We start from the raw sequence: 10,478 nt of genomic DNA, 5'->3' as shown, positions 1-10,478 counted from the left end.
AGTGGGTTTTGGGGGGTGCTGGGCTGTGAGGTGGTGGGGAAGATGTGTGTGTGTTGGGGCACTAGGAAGTCGGGGGTTCTGTCGTGGGTGCTGGGCAGTTTAGGTGAGGCTGTGGGCAGGGGGGCACTGGACAAGGGCGGTTTTGTGCAGGGTGCTGTGCATTTGTGGGAGGAGTTGGGGGAGCTGCTGGGCATAGTGGGTCCGGGGGAGCTCTGGCCATGGGGAATCAGGGGGATGTTCCAGTGTTGGGCAGGGGGTCTGCATGGCGCGGCATAGGCCTGCCCCTGAGAGGAAGGGACATGCCGACAGCACAGGGCCGGGCGGGCCACTGTGCGTCTGGCAACTGCCGGTTTGTAAATAGTGCCACGGGCTGGGCGGAGCAGGGCCGCCCCTGCCATGCCATGCCCCATCGCCTCTGGCTGACCCCCCGCTCTAGGGAATGATGTCCCTGCGCCATGCTCCATTGCTTCCATGGGGGCTCACAGATATGTTTGGCACCGGGCCCACACAAGGTTAATCCAGGCTTGGAAGGAGGCAGTGACTGGCACGCTGTGCACTTTGTTGTTACTGGAGCAGAACTGTCTCTGAGAACACGCAGACATGAAGCCACAGCATATCTATGAACTGGATTGCTGAAAATTACGCAAGGAGAGGCATGCATAGTGAAAACAAAACTGAATGGCTTGGGTTATAATGGAAGAGCAATCACCAGCTCCCAAAGGACTGGGAGGGAAGGTGCTGCTCCCTGGCAGAGGGAAATGGAAATGGAGAAGAAGAACAGAGACAGGCGCCTAACTTTCATTCAGCCTACAAAGCCAGGACGTGTACTTAGCCCTATGCACACGGTCCATGATAAACACACCTGGCAAGATCCAGCCTCATTTATACCTAAGCAATTCCAGTGATTTCAGTGGGAATGTGTGTGTGTAACCAAGGACAGAATTTGGCCCATAGATGATTAATGATGTTCACCACTTACATAGAACTTTCCATCCTTTGAGCTCATAGTCCTTTACAATGAGGAAACTGAGGCACAAAGAATTTGTAATTTGCCCAAAGGTCATATTGGGAGTCAATGGCAGAACCTCAGGTCCTCCTGACTTTGAATCCACTCTAGTACCATATCCATGGAATAACAGCACCTAAGGTTTCAGACAAGTGCCTACTGGATCAGGTGATATAATTCAGTACAAATGACAGTTTACTAAGGGCATGTCTACACCGACAGAGTTACAGCGCTGGGACTAACAGCGCTGCTCAGAGAGCGCTGAAGGGAAACTGCTGTTGTGTGTTCACACTGTCAGCTGCTTGTGCAATAGCATGTTCACACTTGCGGCACTTGCAGTGGTATTCAGAGCGGTGCACTCGGGGGAGCTATCCCACGGAGTATTTGTTCCTCTTCTGCTGCTAAGAGTTCTGGGAAGACAGAGGGAATCACAGGGCATCCTGGGTCCTGTCCCAATGCTCCGTGATGCATAGCTTCACATCCCAGCAATCCCTGTGCTTCTGTCCACATTTGGCATCAGCTTTCAACCGTTTGTGTACTACGTGCCCTGCCTCTCCGGGCCGCATGAATAGATCCTGAACTGCTGACCAGTATGCTGCTCGCTTTGACTAACACATCACGAGTGGCAGTGGAGTTATTCCTTAAACTACAAAGGCAAGAGGAGTGCGACATTGATCTCGTCACATAATATTTGTGAAGGGCAGGGCTGCCCAGAGGATTCAGGGGGCCTGGGGCAAAGCAATTTTGGGGGCACCTTCCATAAAAAAAAGTTGCAATACTATAGAATACTATATTCTTGTGGGGGCCCCTGTGGGGCCCAGGGCCTATTGCCCCACTTGCCCCCCCACCCCCTGGGCAGCCCTGGTGAAGGGAAGGGTGAAAGCTTCACTCAGGACTTGACCGCAGAGGCACAGCGCCTGGAGGCTGAATTTGAACAGACAGAGACCAGGGCTATTAGAGGGGTGCCTTGAGGCAGTTATTTAAAGCTGAAAGCCACTAATATTTGTTGCTATGCTCGGGAGTGCAGTGCTTGTAATGCTAGGAGGTGATTGTGATTGGTGCAGACGATGCACTATGAAGGTTTAACATAATTGTCTGTTGCTTTGCAGGGCTCTGTTTGCTTTCAATTAATAGAATAAAAATTGCTTTCAAGCCAACACAATTCTTTTATTAAAAAACAACAACCAGAGGAGAGAGTCAAACAAAAAATAACATCAGCAGTCAGGGGGATGGAAAGGTCCCAGGAGGAGGTGGGGTCCCAGCGCTGGTGCATTGTCTACACTGGTACTTTACAGCACTGAAACTTGCTGCTCTCGGGGGTGTTTTCTTCACACCCCAAGCAAGAAAGTTGCAGTGCTGTAAAGTGCCAATGTAGACAAGTCCTCAGTGACAGAACAAGGAGTAATGGTCTCAAGTTGCAATGAGGGAAGTTTAGGCTAGATATTAGGAAAAACTTTTTCACTGGGTGGTGAAGCACTGGAATGGGTTACCTAGGGAGATGGTGGAATCTCCTTCCTTAGAGGTTTTTTAGGTTATGCTTGACAAAGCCCTGGCTGGGATGATTTAGTTGGGGATTGGTCCTGCTTTGAGTAGGCGGTTGGACTAGGTGACTTCCTGAGGTCTCTTCCAAACCTGATATTATATGATTCTATCATTCTATGATTCAGTCCACTTGAAATCTCAAGAATTCAGCCTTGTATAAGCAACTTCCTTTGCTCCACTTGCAAACACCTTTGAAATTGTGGATAGTTTTTTAAAGGGATAACAAAGAGGAGGGTGGGATGCTTTGTGCTTTTACCAGATAGCTTGTATCTGATAAAAGCACAGAGCATCCCACTCTCCTCTTTGTTATGCCAGCTCCTCTGCTCAGCACTGCAACATTCCAGGGAGCATTTGACAACAGTGATGAGAATCAGAGACAAAAGGCAGCTGAGCTTTCCAGAGGTCTGCAAAGGATTTTAGATTTTCAAGTGTTGCATTTCCCCCAAACCTATTCTTTTGCAGTCCCAAATCTTAAATAAGGGTGGGTGGAGGGACTGACAGAGCATCACTGAACAGACAGCCAGGTACAGCTACTCAGAACATAAGGTTAGTTTCAATGGGCCTTTGTCCAATAACCAAAACCGGCACTCTACTGCCTTTAAATAAAGCAACTTACATAAATAATAGTCCTGTAATGACAAGACGACATGTTAAACTTCAGCAATGCAAATTCTCATGACTTTATATGACAGTCTCTCCCCTTCCCTCTTCTTTAGCTTTACATTGTCTAAACTGCATTATAACAGCCGTAAGGCCAGGCCTGTCTCTTTTTGTATTTGTCAGCAGAGACCCATGCACATCTACAATGCTGTTTGTTACTATAATAAACAATTACAGTGATAGTCTTGGACAAATGAGACAGCTCTAAATCAAGTTTACTCTCGTTGAAAGATTCTGGGAAAGGTCCCAATCATCATGAAACAAGAAACTACATTGGATGTATTCTTACATTGTTCTTCTGCCCCTTGAGCAAACCCTTGAGCAAACATATTTCTAGCCATGGGACACCAGTTGTTTCTAATATAATTAAGTTACATGAGCTCAAGAGACATGTAAGGACACTTGCAAGAGCGACTTAACTGCGTCCTCTACAATTGTGCGCATAGTTTCGTGGGGGAAAGTTTTTCGGGGTACTTTCTTTTCACCTAGGTTTTTGAGGGTGCATTTTCTTGCATTTAATTTTTGAATATGCGAAAACATAGCTGTGTACATATAAACTTCCTTTGCACACAGGTGGGCTGTACTGAATTTTGTGTGCACAGATATGAGGTTTTGTACATGTTAAAAATGACATGTGAAAAATGAGTTCCCAGACATTTGTAAAATTGTGATGAAGAATTTTCTGCTCATGTCTCACTTTTGTTTATTGATTCTTCGCCTGTGTGATAAAACACATGTTCACCATCTGACCAAATACAGACCCGGATACAGGAAAACACCTCTTCTCAGGAAAAGAGTTAAGCATGTTCTTAACTTTAAGCACATGCTTAGGTGCTACTGAAGTCAGTGGGTCTGTTGAGCACATGTTCAGTGTTTTCCTGAATCGGGGTCTTAATGCAGATGTCCCTCCCACCTTCAGAATTAAAGAGATTAGGTTCAGGGAAGCAAGTGATACTGTTCTAGCTGAAGGTAAGAAACTTGGCTATGCTCTATCTGAGAAAACGCTGTTCCTGTATGGCCTTTCAGCATGTAAAAAGAAAGGGAGATTAAACTTACCCATCATGATTTTCTGTCACTCAGCTTGGTTTACGTCTTTGAGGGACACGAGTAGGAGATAAGTGGAGGTATATGTATGCCTGGTCACAGAACATACAGGGCCCTACACAACTTCTTGTTATTGTCATCAGAAAAAGGAAACTACAGAAACTCTACATTAAGAGACCTAGGCTCCTGTGTGTAAAATACACTCCTGTGCAGGCAGGCAGCATGGAGCTGATGCACTACTCACATTCTCAAAACAAAGGTTTTGAGTGTGCACAAGCCTTGTGAAACAACATGGCTGTGTGGTTAGACGTTCGGCTGTGCGTGTGTGTTCTCCCTGTGTGCTGTCCCAGCTCTGCCGGCACCACAGACCTTAAGCGAACTGCCCAGTGACTACAAGATCTGTTAAGGTACGAAGGCATCTGACAGACTTTATGAGGATACTAAGGGCTTGTCTACATCACAAAGTTGCAGCGCTGGTGAGGGGGTTACAGCGCTGCAACTTAGGAGGTGTACACATCTGCAGGGCATCACCAGCGCTGCAACCCCCTGTTTGCAGCGCTGGCCGTACTCCCGTTTTGTCTCGGGTGTAGAGGATCCAGCGCTGGTGATCCAGCGCTGGTAATCAAGTGTAGACACTTACCAGCGCTTTTCTTGACCTCCGTGGAATAAGCAGGTATCCCAGCATACCTGAGGAAGCCTCTGGTAATCAAGCAGGTCTCCTTCCCCAGTTTGCTCTCGCGTTCCCCGAACCCCTGAGCAAGCAGGTCTCCTTCCCTGCGGTTTGCAGGGGGGTTCGGTGAACGCGAGAGCAAACCGCGGCAAAGCTGGTCTCCTTCCCCGGTTTGCTCTCGCGTTCCCCGAATCCCCGAGCAAGCAGGTCTCCTTCCCCGCGGTTTGCTCTCGCGTTCCCCGAATCCCCGAGCAAGCAGGTCTCCTTCCCCGCGGTTTGCTCTCGCGTTCCCCGAATCCCCGAGCAAGCAGGTCTCCTTCCCCGCGGTTTGCTCTCGCGTTCCCCGAATCCCCGAGCAAGCAGGTCTCCTTCCCCGCGGTTTGCTCTCGTGTTCCCCGAATCCCCGAGCAAGCAGGTCTCCTTCCCTGCGGTTTGCTCTCGCGTTCCCCGAATCCCCGAGCAAGCAGGTCTCCTTCCCTGCGGTTTGCTCTCGTGTTCCCCGAATCCCCGAGCAAGCAGGTCTCCTTCCCTGCGGTTTGCTCTCGCGTTCCCTGAATCCCCGTGCAAGCAGGTCTCCTTCCCTGCGGTTTGCTCTCGTGTTCCCCGAATCCCCGTGCAAGCAGGTCTCCTTCCCTGCGGTTTGCAGGGGGGTTCGGGGAATGCGAGAGCAAACCGCGGCGAAGCTGGTCTCCTTCCCCGGTTTGCTCTCGCGTTCCCCGAATCCCCGAGCAAGCAGGTCTCCTTCCCTGCGGTTTGCTCTCGCGTTCCCTGAATCCCCGTGCAAGCAGGTCTCCTTCCCTGCGGTTTGCTCTCGTGTTCCCCGAATCCCCGTGCAAGCAGGTCTCCTTCCCTGCGGTTTGCAGGGGGGTTCGGGGAATGTGAGAGCAAACCGCGCGAAGCTGGTCTCCTTCCCCGGTTTGCTCTCGCGTTCCCCGAACCCCCCTTGAAGCCGCCCAACAGCGCTGCAGTGTGGCCACATCTAACACCACTTGCAGCGCTGGTTGCTGTAAGTGTGGCCACTCTGCAGCGCTGGCCCTATACAGCTGTACTAATACAGCTGTAACAACCAGCGCTGCAAAACTGTAGATGTAGACATACCCTAAGACATGTATGCCTGTGACGATGGACAAAGCTCAGTGAATGGCAGGACTTTCCATTCCCCCTTCGGCTGGACAAAGACACTCCCTCTGAGATACATCTTTATACTCTGATACAAACAAGTTATGTACTGCCTCTGACATAGTCATTGCCCCCTGACGTGGCTAGTTATTACCCATTGCCTTGTATCTATTGGTTTGACCAAAACATTTTTATTACATACTGTTATCCTGACCTTATCTTTTCAGGGCCGCCCGGGGGGGGGGAGGGAGTGGGGCAATATGCCCCAGCGCCCACAGGGGCCCTCACAAGAGTTTTTTGGGGCCCCTGGAGTGGGGTCCTTCACTCGCTCCGGGGCTCCCTGAGCATCTTCTGCTTGGGGTCTTTGGCGGTGGGGGGTCCTTCCGCCCCAGAGTGGAAGGACCCCGCTGCCACCGAATTACCACCGAAGCAGGACCCGCTGCCGAAGTGCTGGATCTTTGGTGGTAATTCAGTGCCAGGACGCCCCCACCGCGGGTATTCGGGGCACTTCGGTGGCGGGTCCCAGAGCGGAAGGACCCCCTGCCACCGAATTACTGCTGAAGCGGGGGCCCCTTGCTGCCAAAGGCCCCAGGCCCCCTGAATCCTCTGAGTGGCCCTGTATCTTTTAGGAAGAGTCAGGGCGTTCATTATCCTTGAATGTTTCTGTACCATCCTTGATATCGGGATGTTGTGGTATCACTTGATATCGGGACGCGCACTCTTGTGTAAGTGTTCTGTGCTTAGCACTTCTTAGGAATGTGTATTTCTGCAATATCAGCCCTGTTCTTGCCAGATTCTGTGAGCTTTAAAGTCAGCCTGACTTTTGCTAACTTTGCTGTACATTAGTAAAGCTTGCCCACTACTTTAGCTGAGGCCTCATAGCAGGCCTCTGGTACAAAGGCTTATATCTCAGTTTCTCTTCCTATCACAGGCTGCTTTCTGGTTTGGGACTATGTAGCCAACTGATCTACATTTTATTTTTTGTACTCCCTAGAGGCCCAAATATATTCCAACCATGTTGTGCTAGGCAGCATACAACCATACAGACCATTACATATTTCACTGTTAAAAAGGAGACCAGGAGTAAAAGAATGAGCAAATGAAGTAGGGCATTAACTTGGAAGCATCAAAATACAGTTGTTCTGGACCTTCTCCTGGGGTCGATTCCAAGCTAATTTATGGCCAGGGCCTGTAGGAGGATAAGTCCCAACAAAAAACTGTGGTGAGAGCCTTTGTTCTCGATCCTTTGTTCTCATTTGGATGAAATTCTCCCTTTTGCAGAGGATCAGTGTAAGTCCTCAAAATAAGGTTTAAATGGGATTTAGCACTGCACAGGCCTTGAGCTGCCCCATTGCACAGGCCTTGAGCTGCCCCACTGCACAGGGATGAGGTTCATTAATTTATTTGTAATTATTATATTTGTTGAAGATAACCAGGTAGCTTCCGGAATAGCACCAACACTTTACCTCTACTCTCAACAGCGCAGCCATACTCCAGATAAGATTAGTGGAACCTTGTAATTTCACCATTAGCTCTTTAATTGGATTTTGGAATGAATCCAGCAGGACATGTTTTCTTAAAGACAAAAACTCATTAGAACAATTATGATAGTGACTGAAAATTATGAAGCCATAGAACAAAGAAGGGCTTGTCTCCCACCCAGAAGTACATACAGTGAACTTTATCTGAACTTTGCATTGGCTAAATTAGGGTCAAGAAGTACAGCAGTGAGCAAAATGTTTATACTTGGACTTTTGGAAAACCTTTGACAAGGTCTGTCAACAAAGGCTGTTAAGTAAAGTAGGCAGCATGGGATAAGAGGGAAAGACCTCTCATGAATCAATAACTGGTTAAAAGAGAGGAAACAAAGGGCAGGACTAAATAGTCAGTTTTCAGAATGGAGATGGGGTAAATAGTGGTATCCCCCAAGGATCTGTACCAGGACCAGTGCTGTTCAACATATTCATAAATGATCTGGAAAAAGGGGTAAACTACTCAAGATAGTTAAGTCCAAAGCTGACTGCAAAAGAGTTACAAAAGGGATCTCACTAAACTGGGTGACTGGGCAACAAAATGGCAGATGAAATTAAATGTTGATAAATGCACAGTAATACATATTAGAAAACATCCCAACTATACATATAAAATGATGGGGGTCTAAATTAGCTGTTACTCATGGTCCACCCAGGGGACTCACTTTAGGCTTCTTTTGGGTTAGGCTAAAAGGGGTAAAAAACAAGAGTTATGTTGTGCTAGGAGTCTACTACAGGCCACCTAACCACCTTTTTTTAAACAACTAACAAAATCATCCAAAGCCCAAGATTTGGTGGTGATGGGGGACTTCAACTATCCAGATATATGTTGGGAAAATAACACCGCGGGGCACAGACTATCCAATAAGTTCTTGGACTACATTGCAGACAACTTCTTATTTCAGAAGGTTGAAAAAACTACGGGGGGGAAGCTGTTCTAGACTTGATTTTAACAAAGAGGGAGGAACTCATTGAGAATTTGAAAGTAGAAGGCAGCTTGGGTGAAAGTGATCATGAAATCATACAGTTTGCAATTCTAAGGAAGGGTAGAAGGGAGTACAGCAAAATAGAGACAATGGATTTCAGGAAGGTGGATTTTGGTAAACTCGGAAAGCTGATAGGTAAGGTCCTGTGGGAATCAAGACTGAGGGGAAAAACAACTGAGGAGAGTTGGCAGTTTTTCAAAGGGACACTATTAAGGGCCCAAAAACAAGCTATTCCGCTGGGTAGGAAAGACAGAAAATGTGGTAAAAGACCACCTTGGCTTAACCACGAGATCTTGCATGATCTAAAAAATACAAAGGAGTTATATAAAAAATGGAAACTAGGACAGATTACAAAGGATGAATATAGGCAAACAACACAGGAATGCAGGGGCAAGATTAGAAAGGCAAAGGCACAAAATGAGCTCAAACTAGCTATGGGAATAAAAGGAAACAAGAAGACGTTTTATCAATACATTAGAAGAAGAGGAAGACCAAGGACAGGGTAGGCCCACTGCTTAGTGAGGAAGGAGAAACAGTCACAGGAAACTTGGAAATGGCAGAGATGCTTAATGACTTCTTTGTTTCGGTCTTCATTGAGAAGTCTGAAGGAATGCCTAACATAGTGAATGCTAATGGGAAGGGAGTAGGTTTAGAAGATAAAATAAAAAAAGAACAAGTTAAAAATCATTTAGAAAATTTAGATGCTTGCAAGTCACTAGGGCCTGATGAAATGCATCCTAGAATACTCAAGAAGCTAATAGAGGAGGTATCTGAGCCTCTAGCTATTATCTTTGGAAAATCATGGGAGATGAGAGAGATTCCAGAAGACTGGAAAAGGGTGAATATAGTGCCCATCTATAAAAAGGGAAATAAAAACAACCCATGAAACTACAGACCAGTTAGTTTAATTTCTGTGCCAGGGAAGATAATGGAACAAGTAATTAAGGAAATCATCTGCAAACACTTGGAAGGTGGTAAGGTGATAGGGAATAGCCAGCATGGATTTGTAAAGAACAAATCGTGTCAAACCAATCTGACAGCTTTCTTTGATAGGATAACGAGTCTTGTGGATAAGGGAGAAGCGGTGGATGTGGTATACCTAGATTTTAGTAAGGCATTTGATACGGTCTCGCATGATATTCTTATCGATAAACTAGGAAAGTACAATTTAGATGGGGCGACTACAAGGTGGATGCATAATTGGCTGGATAATCATACTCAGAGAGTAGTTATTAAGGTTCCCAATCCTGCTGGAAAGGTATAACAAGTGGGGTTCCGCAGGGGTCTGTTTTGGGACCGGCTCTGTTCAATATCTTCATCAACGACTTAGATGTTGGCATAGAAAGTACGCTTATTAAGTTTGCAGATGATACCAAACTGGGAGGGATTGCAACTGCTTTGGAGGACAGGGTCATAATTCAAAATGATCTGGACAAATTGGAGAAATGGTCTGAGGTAAACCGGATGAAATTTAATAAAGACAAATGCAAAGTGCTCCACTTAGGAAGGAACAATCAGTTTCACACATACAGAATTGAAAGAGACTATCTAGGAAGGAGTACGGCAGAAAGGGATCCAGAGGTTATAGTGGACCACAAGCTAAATATGCGTCAACAGTGGGATGCTGTTGCAAAAAAAGCAAACGTGATTCTGGGATGCATTAACAGGTGTGCTGTGAGCAAGACACGAGAAGTCATTCTTCCACTCTACTCTGCGCTGGTTAGGCCTCAACTGGAGTATTGTGTCCAGTTCTGGGCACCGTATTTCAAGAAAGATGTGGAGAAATTGGAGAGGGTCCAGAGAAGAGCAACAAGAATGATTAAAGGTCTTGAGAACATGACCTATGAAGGAAGGCTGAAAGAATTGAGTTTGTTTAGTTTGGAAAAGAGAAGACTGAGAGGGGACCTGATAGCAGTTTT

This window comes from Gopherus evgoodei, chromosome 13 (genome assembly GCF_007399415.2).
Source record: "Gopherus evgoodei ecotype Sinaloan lineage chromosome 13, rGopEvg1_v1.p, whole genome shotgun sequence".
NCBI lineage: Eukaryota > Metazoa > Chordata > Testudines > Testudinidae > Gopherus > Gopherus evgoodei.
The sequence above is the reverse complement of the archived record's forward strand: the minus strand, read 5'-3'. Positions refer to the sequence as shown.